Below are 15749 nucleotides of genomic sequence, written 5' to 3'. Positions count from 1 at the left end.
CTTTATTAATGAAAAATGTAAACATATCAATATGTTACCGGTGGGTTTTTGCTCCATCAGGTAAGGAAATATTTTTTGAGGTATTTTTCATGCTTTGAACAGTGGCTTAGCAGATTTACTAAAGTAAGAAACTATAAAACTAAATATAGACAGATTAAATCTTGCATTTATTTGGGAAAATATTGGAAATTTGTTGACAATTTTGAAAATGTCACCGCTTTCAAACTTTTATTCCCTTAATCCAGAGAGTTAGGATATGTGCAAACATTGCAGATTTTAATGCATTTCCACAGCATTTTTGGACGTGCGGAATAGCATCAGTGTAGTACAGTACCAATGATGGTCAATGGGAATTTGAGAATTGCTGTGCACATGCTGTGGAAAAATCTACGCTGATTCTCAGCTGTTTATTTTCCGCAGCATGTCAATTCTTTGTGCGGAAACGCAGCATTTCTGCACCCATTGACTATACATTGAGTACTGCAAATATGCACATCAAAAAACGCATGACAATCTGCAAGTAATCAACAAGAAATTCACATCAATTCCACTGGGGCTCAGAAGTAAGAGGGGGTTAGGATTTTGGAGTGCCGAATTTGCTAGATTTTTATTGGGGGGGGTGAGAAATCATTCCGCTTTTCCAAAGCCTTTGTACTACCAGTAATGTGGAAGCCCCCTATATTTCTATTGATGAAGGACCTAAGTGGGGACATGCTTTTTTAGTGTATTGCATTGAAGCTTTAGTTGAGAACATTTTACATAACATTTTGGATAACATTTAACCTGTTCTGTGCCGTGAACACTTACATCGGGCTTTCCATCTAACTATCTGAGTGACATGATTCAGATGAAAGAGATGCATTCACTATAATGAGGCAGAAGAAAAACTCTGTACTCCATCTGGCCTCATTTTAGTGGTGTCCTTCTTTACAGAAGTGCACAAAACTGTGTCCGACCACACTTTTATGCACAGCTAAAAAGACGGACCTTGCCGGACCATAGGCTAGACGGCATCCTTAGTGCCTCCATTTGCTTTATTATAGAGAATATTGTGCTGGGGGTTCCATCTGAATCACATATTTCAGAAATTTACATGGTGTATGTGCTTAGCGTAGAGAGCAAGACAAATATAAGCCAAGTCTTACTGTGATCTTTAGGGAAGCATAATTAACAAAATCAACAGCAAGTGAAGAATTGGTTTTATTTATTTTCTACGCTGTTCCTCGTGTGGCATAAGTGATTAGATGACTTTATTCTTCGGATTGGTGTGATTAGAGCGATACCAGATTTATATTATTTTTATGTTTGGCTGCAGTCGCACACTAAAAGATGCTTTTTTTTTTGCAAAAACTAGTTTTTGAATCAACATATTTTGAGAGCTATATTTTCCTATATTTCTATGTACACTCATGTGAGAGCTTGTTTTTTGTGGGATGAGATAACCATTTTATTTGTACAATTTTCGGGCACATAACATTTTTTGATTGATTTCTATTCAGATTTTTGGGAAGCAGAATGAACAAAAAACAGCAAGTAAGGAAATTATGTTTTGGGGGGGCTTTTTTCAGCCATTTCTCATGTGATAAATATGACAAGGCAGTTTTATTCTTTAGGTCTGTAAGATTTACATTTATGCCACGTTTATGTCATTTTTTTCTTTTATTTTGCCTTTTTTGCGCAGTATAAACTATTTTATTTTATTTATTTTTATTTTATTTTTGCATTGCTGCATTCTGAGAGCTAGAACTCTTTAATTTTTTCATTGATGTAGTTGTATGGCAGATTGTTTTGTGTGGGACCAGATAAAATTTATGCAATATCATTTTTATTTACATTCATCTTTTTATTCCCGTTTTATTCCAGCAGTATGATGAAAAACCATAGTTTGCGATGTTTTTCACTTTCTCTTATGGCATTCACTAAAGGGGTTAATTAGTGTGACAATTTTATAGATCTGGTTGTTCCGGATGTGGTGATATCAAACGTACTTTTTTTTAAACAAAAGTGTGTGTTTATTAGTATTATTTTTTTCTTTTTTAAGTTTATAATTTTTTGGGGGGAACTTTCAACTTTTTCATATTGATCACAGAATTGCAATGCTCAATAATTGCAATGAATCATATCTGTCCAGAAACTTCTTAGACCATGCTCTGATCATAATCTATGAAGCTGTCTGTAGCTTGAAGACCTGGGAGTCATCATGACAATGATCAGGCCCTTGCGATGATGTCCCAGTGGAACCAAACAGAAGGTAGAAGTAGAACTCTTCTGATCCCTGCTTCCAAAATGTCCCTCTTGATTGCAGAATTTAGGGGGTTAAACAGCCATGGGTGGCTAAGGCACTGTTCTTGGCTTTTACAGTAGGAGCTTAGCCATTAGCAACTCTGAGCTCCTGTGGTGACCGGTCAGTCAGATTGACTGACCTGTCACAGTCCTCTGAGTACAGGGACTGATGGCATGGGTGCGGTATCAGTAAAATAAATGTGTTTGTAACAAGGAAGCCTGTTCCTATTTCATTCCATTTGTTGTTTGGGTAGCTTAAATCTCTTGATAGATGCCCTTTAAGATTAAAAACAAAAAGACAAAGAACAAAAGGACAAACACACACTGCAAAATTTGTCCATACTGCACAAATAGGAAAAGTGGTCACCATTTTTGTTATAAAATAAAAACCTTTTCAAAATTATAAACCTTCTTTTGAAAATCTGTACAGATGTGTTTCTCCAACTAGCGGGAAAATCTTCGAAACACTGATGTTGTTCATGTAAATATATTTCAAATGCAATTTGTGGAGCTGAGTCATGTTTGATAAATATTTTCACGGTAAAAAGACACTAAAACATCTTTACAAGATAGTAAACTAATGTCAGCCCTATAGACACTATATACCACTGCACGGGATTATAGCAACCAATCTAGTATCTCAGAAAATGAGATCCAAAATTCTGTTTCAGATGGAGAATTTTGAATCATATTTTAGAGTGCTGTAGACAGAGATAAAGTAATTTAGACTGTTGTTAATTTATCCCTATGTGCATTCCAAATCTCTCAAAAGGATAATGCTACTAGTATAACAGTTTTTGATTAACACATATCAATTTAAGATTCATGTGTTTGTGCTGATTATATAAAGTGGTTTGAAAAAGTGACTAGTGCTTATTTATAGCTGAACTTGTCATGAGAGTTATCTATGGTTCTACTCCAGAAAATATCAACATTTGCCATATGTTAATAAATGCTGTATCACTACTAAATCCCTACAGATCATGAACGAGCATTGCTAGGAACGACGCTTGCTTCATGATGTCTATGCAGTGTAATCAGGCTTCTGATTGTACAACCAGTGATCAAAATGCTTGTTCGTCAGGAGAAATGATCTTTTGTGCTGCAAAAAAACATCATCATACTCAGCAGCGCATCATCCAGGGTAAAAAGCATTCTCGCTGCTGAGAAAAATTGCAGCCTATGTTCTCTGACAGACCTATTACAGATCATTCAGTGCATATCTAAAGCCAGGATCACCTGTGTATAGAAGCTGGTAATTGACAACTGATTGGTGGTCATTTAATGCCCATGTCAGTAAGTGTAAACTAATCCTATGCATCTGTATGTCTACAAAAAAGTCCTGTTTACTTCTCTAAGTGAAACAACATTTCTAAAGGGTACTTCACATATAGTGAGATCATTATCGAGATCGCTGAAACGTCACAGGTTTTGTAACGCAACAACGACCTCACCTGCGATCTGGCTACATGTGAGACATAGCGACGACCACCCCCCCGCTGTAATATCGCTGATCATGCTCTAATGTCTTGGCCATGTTTTGATTGTTGGTGTCCCGCTGGCCAGCATGCATTGCTGTATTTGACGCCATAACAACGATGAGCGACGTCAGAACTCAGGAGCGCAGGCGTGATTTTGCTTTGTCTTTTCAATGCCCCCTCAGCTCCAATTGGCGGTCTCAAATTAGGATCTTTGTAGCATTTCCTTTTATAGGTCAGCTCTCAATTCTATGAAATCATAACATTTAACATGTACAGTTATAATAATTGCGTGTACCTGTGTCGGTGACTCTGGATCCATGAATAAATAGCGCACTAGCGACTCAGACAGGGGCGCTGAAGCAAACCGCGTAGTGATAGCGCAGTAGTGGCCACTAATCGAAGCATAGGGGCGTGGAAAAGGCAACGCTGAAGCACGCCTATCAAGGTCAGAGTCGTCAGAATAGCTGCTGTGTGACAAGGTCCCAATGACTGCCGAGGTTGTTATACGGATCGCCATATTGTTGCTGCACCGTTGAGAAGGTCTGCATGTTTGACAGCTTACTAGCGACCATGTAGCAACGTACCAACGATCCTTACCAGGTCGTATTGCTGTCTGGATCGCTGGAGCGTCGCTATGTGTAACGGGACGCTAAGGCTAGTTTCACACTAGCGTTCTTGGGCGCAGCGCAGGACCGCTGCTAAGCCCCGCCCTGCCACGGCCCCTCCAGTCAGTTCCTCCTCTGATCGCATGAGGCTGCATGCGATCAGCGCATTCTATATTTAGGGTTGGATACACTGATCGTGCGCTGACCGTGCACTGGTCTGATTTTGCTGGCGCTGCGCCCTTTTGGCGCTGCGCCCAGAGCACAAAAATGCAACACAAAGCATTTTTGTGCGCTGGGCACAGCACCAAAAGGGCATAGCGCCAGCAAAATCAGACCAGCACACGATCAGCGTATCCAGCGCTAAATATAGGATACGCTGATCGCATGCAGCCTCTTGCAATCAGAGGAGGAACTGACCTGAGGGGGCGTGGCCGGGTGGGGCTTAGCGGTGGCCCTGCGCTGCACCCAAGAACAGTAGTGTGAAACTAGCCTAACTCAATTCTTGCATCTTAATTTCCCCTAACACATTATATAGCTGTGGGTTAAAAGATTAATCAGCTGAAAGATATTTATCCTGACTCCCTCATGCACAAGAGCATGTTGAGCATGACTGATTATTCCTGCATTCTCTATGAGAAAACTGCTGACATACTCCTTTGACAGTGGCTTATCTTCTGAAGAACCAAAGGATCAGAATTATGTAAAGCCAGAGTCCTGCCCTTTTTCTCTACATATTTGACTATCTTCTGGTTCCAATATCAGCAGGGTCGACTGACTTTATCCTAATGTGTACGCCTGTAGACTGCACCAACACACAATTTGGTTTCACAGAATTGGCCCTTTTTGAATTCCCAACTCTATAAACTGTTAAAATTCTACTTTTGCCTAATTTCAGATTATTTGTAAAAGCAGACTGCAAATATTAAGAATGCGGCCCCATTTCCTTTAAAACATGTGCCCTATTGACTTTGGCAGTTCACCACTTATCTTTATCCACTAGCAAACAATATTCAATGAACAAGACTGGAAGATGATGTTAACCTTTGCTACTTGTATATCTGCACACAGTATCGCACAGTATGTCAGATGTATTGCTTAGTCCTAGATAAGCTATAACCATAACCTCTCCTTGGACTTGCAGAGACAAAAAAATCAATTTGCCTTGTTTGACATGATCTTTCTTCAATAAATCTATGCTCCTTGAGGTCAAGCAAATCGTTTGACTTTAAACATTCAGCAATTGTTATTTTAACATCAACTACATCATTCTTCCTATCTCCCTGTATACAACTGGACTGTTTCCATTGATTTCCAAAGCTGAAATCCAACTGTCTATTGAACTTTTAGGTAAACTGTTATCGCATTATGGTAAAAGATAGTCTTGATAAAACTCTTGAATGATTGTAATTGAAATATATTATGTACTCAGTAGAAATTTGTTAATTTATTAGAATAGAATTAAATTGTACAAAAATCTGCAATTACCAAAGTGCATATTTTATTTTAGTTTTTTTATCTACTTCTCTGTGTTCAGCAGAATGGCAGCTGTTGGCCACAGTTTTGCTGAACTGCAAAACTCCATCAAAAGGTTAAATATATAAAAAAAATTCCCTATATTTACCTTTACACTCACATTTTCCACCTCTCCACTCCTCAGTCTATTGTCTGGTCCTCACGATATTTTGTTATCATTGTCGGTCTTGCTAAAATTCCAGCTCTGATGAGAACCTGGACAGTTCTGCGTATACTCGTGTAAGGTCCTGTGCATGTCCAGGTGACATGATCCATGACCTTGTGCACACCAAAGCAGAAGCCTCCAGGGCCTTATTAGAGCCAGATATCTGAGCACAGCATGGGAAGCCTGTGGATTTGAATGCAAATGATGTGATGAGAAGCTGAGGTGAAGACCAAACAGGTGATGGTGAAGAGCGGAGAGGCCAAAGAATTGTTGGAGAGGTAATTATAGGAATTCTATTCATTTTTTTTTTACATGTTATTATGTTCTCGGATCAAAATGAACCCAAAGCATAATAATGGACATTAAAATCACAGAGAATAACTTATCTGCAAATCAAATTTTCTGGGAAAATCTGCGTGAACAGGCAAGTTCGAATTTTGCCTGATCCCGACAACACAAGTATTCAAACAAAATTAATCAATACAGGAATGAATACTTCGTAAGCATAATCACAGATGACAATTAAAATAGTAAGAACTAATTTTATGCCATGAAAACATCAAAATGTAGCTATGTAATGTAGCAAAAATAGACACATAGTGATACACATGAGCATTACGAGTTACGGCAGTTTCAGGAGATTATAACATGGTCATGCTTTAGTGTCTGTATTATAACTGCAATACCCAGCCCCTCTGTGGTTCTTCTGAACTACTTTAAGATCACTAACACAGATCACCATAGATATTTAAAGTAACCTAATATTTACTAGAATCATATGATGTAACATCTAGTTACTAGTGATGGGCGAGTAGCATCGTTGCTCGGGTCTCCCCGAGTATTTTGTCATGCTCTGAGATTTAGTTTCGTTGTCTTAGCTGCATGATTTGCTACTTGTAGACAGGCTGAATACATGTGGGAATTCCCTAACAAACAGGCATTCCTCACATGTATTCAAGCTGTCTAGCAGTCTCAAATCATACAGCTGAGGCAACAGAAGCTAAATCTCCGAGACCACCCGAGCATGCTCGGGGAGACCGGAGCAAAGAGTGTACTTGCTCATCACTACTAGTTACTTCTGTTTAAATCAATGTAACATACTTTCAGGTGCTAAAACATAAACAGTAAAACAAATGAGAAAAAGGTACAAATGACCCAAGCAACGATGCTACTCGCCCATCACTAGTAACTAGATGTTACATCATATGATTCTAGTAAATATTAGGTTACTTTAAATATCTATGGTGATCTGTGTTAGTGATCTTAAAGTAGTTCAGAAGAACCACACTCGCCACAGCTAAACAAACCTACTTCTCATCGCTTATATCTGCCCTGTCTCACAACCCTAAACAGTTATTCAACACCTTCAATTCTCTCCTCCGTCCCCCAGCACCTCCTCCCTCCCCACTCATCTCAGCTGAAGACTTTGCCTCATTTTTCAAGCAGACGATTGATAACATCAGAGACAGTTTTGGTCAACAACCCCCAGAGCCCCTCCTCCCGACTTCCCAGCCCTCCACCTCCAAAACCAACTTTTCCACCATTACAGAAAATCGACACTCCACTCTACTCTCAAGATCACATCTCACCACTTGACCCGATCCCTTCCCACTTCATCCCAAACCTCACCACAGTCTTCATCCCAACCCTAACCCATCTCTTCAACCTATCACTAACAACTGGTGTTTTCCCCTCAAGCTTTAAACATGCCTCAATCACACCTATCCTCAAAAAGCCCTCTCTTGACCCTTCCTCTGTATCTAGCTATCACCCTATATCACTTCTCCCCTATGCCTCCAAGCTACTGGAACAACACGTCTACCTTGAACTGTCCTCCCATCTCTCTTCTTGCTCCCTCTTCGACCGCTTACAATCTGGCTTCCGGTCACAGCACTCCACCGAAACTGCCCTTACTAAGGTCACCAATGACCTCTTAACTGCCAAGAGCAAGCGACACTACTCTGTCCTCCTCCTCCTGGACCTGTCGGCTGCCTTTGACACAGTGGACCATTCCCTACTATTACAGACCCTCTCATCCCTTGGCATCACAGACTTGGCCTTGTCCTGGATCTCATCATACCTAACAGACCGGACATTCAGCGTCTCCCACTCACACACCACCTCCTCACCTCGCCCCCTATCTGTCGGAGTCCCACAAGGTTCAGTCCTAGGACCCCTGCTCGTCTCCATTTACACCTTTGGACTGGGACAGCTTATAGAATCTCATGGCTTTCAGTATCATCTCTATGCTGATGACACACAGATCTACATCTCTGGACCAGATATCACCTCCCTGCTAACCAGAATCCCTCAATGTCTGTCCACTATTTCATCCTTCTTCTCTACCAGATTTCTGAAACTTAACATGGACAAAACAGAATTCATCATCTTTCCCCCATCTCACGTGACCCCCCCAACAAACCTATCCATTACAGTAAATGGCTGCCCACTCTCCCCAGTCCCACAAGCTCGCTGCCTCGGGGCAATCCTTGATGCTGATCTCTCCTTCAAACCACATATCCAAGCCCTTTCCACTTCCTGCCGACTTCAACTCAAAAATATTTCACGAATCCGTTCATTCCTCAACCAAGAATCTGCAAAAACCCTAGTCCATGCCCTCATTATCTCTCGCCTTGACTACTGCAACCTCCTGCTCAGTGGCCTCCCTTCGAACACTCTCGCACCCCTCCAATCTATTCTAAACTCCGCTGCCCGACTAATACACCTGTCCCTCCGCTATTCCCCAGCTTCTCCCCTCTGTCAATCCCTTCACTGGCTCCCCATTGCCCAGAGACTCCAGTACAAAACCCTAACCATGACATACAAAGCCATCCACAACCTGTCTCCTCCATACATCTGTGACCTTGTCTCCCGGTACTTTCCTGCACGCAACCTCCGATCCTCACAAGATCTCCTTCTCTACTCCCCTCTTATCTCCTCTTCCCACAATCGCATACAAGATTTCTCTCGCGCATCACCCCTACTCTGGAACTCTCTACCACAACACATCAGACTCTCACCTACCATCGAAACCTTCAAAAAGAGCCTGAAGACCCACCTCTTCCGACAAGCCTATAACTTGCAGTAACCACCGATCGACCAAACCGCTGCACGACCAGCTCTACCCCCGCCTAATGTATTTTCACCCATCCTTTGTAGATTGTGAGTCTTCGCGGGCAGGGTCCTCTCTCCTCCTGTACCAGTTATGACTTGTATTGTTTAACATTATTGTACTTGTTTTTATGTATACCCCTCCCTACATGTAAAGCGCCATGGAATAAATGGTGCTATAACAATAAATAATAATAATAATGACTAGTCTTTTTCTATCAAGATTTAATTAATTTGCTTATGCAAATGAAATAGAATTATATTAGTGTGGAAACCTACTATAGCATGGAGATAACTGATGAAAAGTTTGGAAGCAGTCAGTCAGTAACGCTTATAAAATGAGAAAAATGCAAGACCAGATTCATTAAGGCGTTTTTGATTAAAACTACTCAAAATAGCATTTTTTTGTGCAAATAGAGCTTGCATGAAAAATTGTGCTTTTAGACCACCTGTGGCCTAAAGTGGCTGCAGCTGGGATGGGGCCCTTGTGAAACCAACCAGGAACTTTTTTTCATAAATTACAGCAGAAAAGTGACATAAATTAATAAATCTAGCTTAGAAAATGCAAGTCTTAATAGGAACATTTCACCATTTTTGTAGCTTATAAACTCTGCCCTTCACCTTTAAGATCATATGAATGGGGTCTACAACCTCTTTATATCCTCAGAGGTACACCTGCATACCTCCGAAAATATGATTTAAACATGTCTCACGCTGCATATAAATTGCACTGGACTGATGGGTGAATCCAGATAGAGATCAGTGCCACTTCGGTCCCTTCAAACACCGCATCTTCTCTCTGAATGCAAGTAGATCTCTAGGTCATCCACTCAGTGTGAGAAGTCTTGTGCCAGCATAGTGGAATCACAGAGCTGTGCCAGCACGCATCACGCTGCCCGTTTGAACAGTCTAGTAGCTGGTGCCTTTACTTCACGCTGTAAGTTTAATTCCACTGTTGTGATTGGAAGAGTGTTGGATAAGTTTAGTAATTGGATAGAAATGGTGATAGTTTCCCGTTAAAAATTTTAAAGACATTTCAGAATTAATCAGGGCAAATATCTAACACACAATTACAATTCAGGCTAAAAAATGTATTTATTTGGACATGGGACAAAAAAAAACCATTCCCTAATATTTCCTTTAAAGATGCTCTTTCTTTGTTTGCTTGTTTCTCAAACCTTGAGAAAAATAGTAGTAGAAGAAACCTCCTGAATGTGATGGTCAAGGTTGAAATGAGAGCTGCATAATTAACAAACTTAGAATTCCATTCAAATTACTAAGCTCTATAAGAAATGACTCTCTTGATGCAGACTGGCATTGATTTCCCACACTTTGTTACTGGGCTCCTGTAAAATCCTTTGAAATCAGCACATTAGCAATTTGGATGCTAATTTTTATAAAAATAAGGTCTCTGTATTATAGTTGAGCAAATCTCACAAAAATCATTTGCAGCAACTTTGTTCAATTTGAGTTTGGGTGTCGTTTTACATTAAATAACTTCAATGCAATTCTAATTTGTAAAGCAGTAGTTAAGAAAAAGATAAACTCTTCTAGAACCTGCCATTAGGATTTTATGCACCAAATTGGCAAGTATGTGAATGTGCTTTTAGAGGCTCGCTCATATAACCGTTTAACGCGGACGAGTGCTTTCCGATGTTTTATAAGATGGCACTCAAACCAATGTTTTACTATGGGGCAGTGCAGATCTGCGATTCTTTTTGTCATGCCAATTTGGCATGACAAAAAGAATCGCAGCATGCTACAAGTGGCTCCAGAATCAAGTCTTAGAGTTCGTGTGAAACATTAGAGGTCAACATCCTTGGACTCAGACAATATAGACATTGGAGAAACTAACTTCGCTATCTTCTCCACACCTGTATCTCGCATGTGAGAGAATCAGAGCAGATGATCCTCATCTCAAACTCTGACAGAGTTTGACCCAATTGTCATTACCATAACCAAGCCAATTCTCTCGCATGGGTGAATAAATAATCGTATGAGCCAGACCTAATGTTGATTGAATACTTACCTTTGTTATACAAAACCATTTTGCTGTTTTAGAAAAATTCATAGTTGAATTTGTATGCTAGTAAGATGCAAGTACAGTGGGTGGGCAATACGTTTGCAGCTCTCCTGTCTCTCTGACTATTCCCTACCCGCTGTCGAACTCCTTCCTTTCACAGGTCATTGGGATAGGAATCACTTATAAGTCAGACAGGGACGTGGCCGAGAGGCAGGAAAGCTTTAACTGCAGTCCCCACCCCACTGCACTTCATGTTCATTAGCATAAAGTTTCAAATATTGTTTTTTTTAGAACTTGGCAACATTAATTTGTACAAAAAATGTATGGATTTTTTTTAGATTTAAATCATCTTTACAACATTGCCATTAGTTACTGATGACTGACCAGTTCTCTCTAAGCCGCCTTTTCTTTAGCTTTCCACATGCAAGTCTAGCCACCTTACATCAAATCTTTCTTCCTGCTCCTTATGGGTTCTCTCTTATAGAGTTGTCACTAACTAGGCCTGATATCTTCACATGACACACCTCATTAAAGTCGATATATGTTGAATCCTACATAACTTTGTCGGGTCTCTTTCAAGGCACCACAAGAAGAGAAAGTGGATCAAAGGATCAGGTTAAAGTGGAACATGTATGTAAAGAGCAGAGGATAAGTTAATATACCAGGTTTTAATCCTTCTTAGTCCATTTTTAAAATACTTCTCGATTTACCAGATTCACACAAATCAAATCCCCCCAAAAATTTAATTCTGGCAAATCCAAATTTTTCAGGGACTTCAAGATACATTTGTCTTATGAATCAATTCCGTCATCTCTAAAGGCAAGTAATACTAATATTAAATAAACATTTGTAATTCAAATAAGAATGATAGTACATATTTTTGTTTTCCAAACAATTTTATTAACATTTTATAACAGAGCATACATAAATGCAATATCGTGAGGCACTCATGACACATGAAAGAAAAAAAGAAAAAAACCCAGACTATAAATAATAATAATAAGAACTCATGGAAACATTTCCAGCCAGCAAGACCATTTCTTTATAAAGGAAGGAAGACAGCCATTCAGCAACACCAATTTTTGCTCATATGAGGCCGGTTTCACATTAGCGCTTTTTAAGCGCACGCACGGCCGGGGGTAGCTCCGCCCCCGAGCCGGCTCTCTGCCCGGCGTGCCCGCCCCTTGCTTGTAGCGCCGCCTACTAGCGGACAGCGGCGCCTGCGATCGGCGCACCCTATCTTTAGCATAGGGTGCGCAGATCGTGCGCAGGCCGTGCGCTAGTTGCGCTTTGACCTGCGCTGCGCACTTTTGACGGTGCGCCGTGCGCACCAAAATCCGAAAAGTTTGATTTTGGCACGCACGGCGCACCGTCAAAAGTGCGCAGCGCAGGTCAAAGCGCAACTAGCGCACGGCCTGCGCACGATCTGCGCACCCTATGCTAAAGATAGGGTGCGCCGATCGCAGGCGCCGCTGTCCGCTAGTAGGCAGCGCTACAAGCAAGGGGCGGGCACGCCGGGCAGAGAGCCGGCTCGGGGGCGGAGCTACCCCCGGTCGTGCGTGCACTTAAAAAGCGCTAATGTGAAACCGGCCTGACTTATGTAAAGTCAGCTTTGCAATGATATCGAGTGAAGTGGGCACTCGAGTGGATTTCCAATAAAATGCAATTTCATTTTTAGAAACAAAAGTAAACGAATAACCAATTTCCTAACAGAAGGATTCAAACGACTTGCATCCAACGAGAGCAGGGCGAACTGTGGAGTCAGTGAAAAATCTGATTGATTAAAAATATGAGAAATAAGAGACGAGATGTCGTCCCAAAAATGCCGAAGATGTGGACAAAACCAAAATAAATGGGAAAGGCTACCATGTTGCCCGCAATCCCTCCATCAGAAAGGGGAGTGGAAGGATTGATAAAAGCTAGATGAGATGACGAGTAATACCATCTCGATATGATTTTAAAGTAGGACTCATGGAGAGCCATAGACATGGTAGCAGAATAGGTTAGGGACATGGTCAGTTCCCAAACCTCTGGAGTAACAGAAAAATTCAAAAGCGATTCCCATTTTTTCATATATGGGGATTTTATAAATGCAGAATCTTTGTTGAACCACTGGTAGATATAACAAGTGGACCAAAAAATATTATGGCCTGAGTTACATAAAATATTTACCGCTGGCTCCGATAGCAGAGGGCAACGAGTCACCAGTGGAGACAAAAATTCTTTCAACATAGTAAAGTGTAGAAAAGCAGAGGAGGGAACCCCAAACCTACTCTTAAGATGAGAAAAAGATACAAATTTATTGATGTACATATTTTTGACTGTCTTGTTTCTGGGACTCTCTCCGATTACAAGAATGTTGATCTTGAGTCCGATATTTCAATATAGCAACTGTGTATAGTCACATGCAACTCGATTATTGTGAGAGAATTTTTGTGATCAGTGGTGATCCTAACAATGTAACTGCAGGTATCAGACACTTATTACCTATCCTGTAGATTGTCCAAAAGTTGTGATTTGGATATAAACCGTTGAAGGAGTGTTTATCTAATATTAGTATTGAGATGTTGGTGGTCCCAGCAACAAGATTTTGGTAAAAATGCTATATTTTATACCATTACATCTTTTCTTCCAGTCACATCTACATTTGTAAGTGATTGCAAGCAAAATTAGAATATGAAACCGATCAGAATTGATCAGAATCAAGACTGCCACACTATAGTAGAACCAGAATAATAACAAGAATTGATACTGGTGCTTTTTTACTCGCATTCTGTACATTAATTGACTTCATATTCTAGTATCTTGTAACTGACTACTAGAAATATCACACTCTATAAGCCATTCTTGGCAGAGTCTGCATCTTTTATTCTTTCTTATGGCTTTGATTCATTTTATTACTTGAGCAATATTCTTTTATCTATTTATCTTTCACTATATGATATACAGCTAAACATGTTTTCATTATGATTTTATATGCCTTGTCCACTGAAGGTTATGAACCAGCCAACTAAAATATCATTAAGTCAGTATAGGAAATCATTCACCCTCATTACGATGTCCTTCATTGTAGCAATTTTTCTTTGCCATGAGATTACTGCACCTTAACCATCTCTGCTATAATTTAACACCCTTTCTTCTAAGAAAATTTCTTTAATACATTCAAGGCATACTTAAGTGCAGGTACTGTATGCTCAGAATAGAAAATTATGCAAAGTAGTTTCTTAGGCTACTGTGTATTGCAAATCTTGTAAATTGTTTGGTGCGCATGCACAAAAACTAAAATGGAGCATTAAAGACTATGATTATATGAATAACATTAAATAATGTACTTGCAATTAAAATTATTCACACCTTTTCATAACACAGCCTTTCAAAGAAGCATTCAGCATTGATATGCAAAGCATATCTGTGCTCTGTTTCATATATAATATATATATATATATATAGTATAATAGGAAATGTTCTTATTATACAAGAGAACTGGCTTTCAAAAACATATATGGTTAAAGAATAATAATCCCTCAAACCTTCACAAGACAATTGTTATAAGAAATAAAATGTAATTTGATTAGGTGTATTGACCTGTGGTCTCATGTACGCTGACTGTAGTCTAGTACTTGGTGACATTGTGTCTGCAGTCACAGATTTATCACATGGATGTGTCACATGTGTGAATCGTTAAGTGTCATCAGGATTTTGCTAAGTAATCTACAAAGACCCCAACTGGCCACCCCAAAGCACAAGAATTTCATTAACTCACAACTGCAAACAAAGATTAAACTGCAACCAGAAGACTGATTTCTTTCACCCTGGTATCATTTTGATCCATGTAATAGTGCCAACCTGACAATTCCTGTAGTTTATTTAGCAAAATTCTGATGACAGATTTACTTTCATTCCTAATATGACATTTAGCGCATAGCGCTATGATGTTTCACAGCTATGACCATTAAAGGGCCACTATTCTGTGTCCATTTCATGTAAACAAATTGTCATAGATTAGCACTTTGCTAAATGCTTTTCTTTTTTATTCCTGCTGTAACCTGAACAGCTCTTTTAGTTGTGTGACCTATGGCTGAGAATCTCCTGCTTCCTGTGATGTCACATCAGATTATCCCTCACTTTCAGGCTCTGGAAACTGACAGGTGTACATAGCTTGCCATGTGCATGGGCAGACATGGCTAATCATGTGGGTGGATATGGCTCGTTTTAGCCGAACTCGTGCTATTTCACTGTAGTTGTTCTGCTCTAGACACAGCTCTCCCTGCAGACACCACCAAGGAGCTGGCTAGCACTTTTTAGCCTGGGGCAATCACAAGGCAGTGGCCCTTGAGTTGCAGTGGCCCTCCTTTTCTCTGCTTATCTCTGGCCATTACGCTAAAGCAGTAGAGATAACAGGCTTTAAAAATAGGCTGGTATGTAGAAATGGGAACATTAAGGAGCTTGCTGCATAGATATGGGAGCAGAACCGAGCTTACTCCAGAGATAAGGGAGCAGAACCAAGCTTACTCCAGAGGTATGGGAGCAGAACAAAGCTTACTACAGAGATATGGGAGCAGAGCTTA

General features: G+C 40.1%; 1 protein-coding gene across 10 annotated transcripts in view; it reads left to right on the top strand.

The window, feature by feature from the left end:
* The window catches only part of NAALADL2 (N-acetylated alpha-linked acidic dipeptidase like 2), a 1451400-nt gene that overhangs the window by 479022 nt on the left and 956629 nt on the right, over positions 1–15749 (top strand). The window lies entirely within an intron of this gene.

The sequence above is a fragment of the Dendrobates tinctorius genome, unplaced genomic scaffold (assembly GCF_039654945.1).
Source record: "Dendrobates tinctorius isolate UK_male_01 unplaced genomic scaffold, ASM3965494v1 ptg000060l, whole genome shotgun sequence".
NCBI classification, from domain to species: Eukaryota; Metazoa; Chordata; class Amphibia; order Anura; family Dendrobatidae; genus Dendrobates; species Dendrobates tinctorius.
This window is presented reverse-complemented; position numbering and strand designations above follow the sequence as displayed.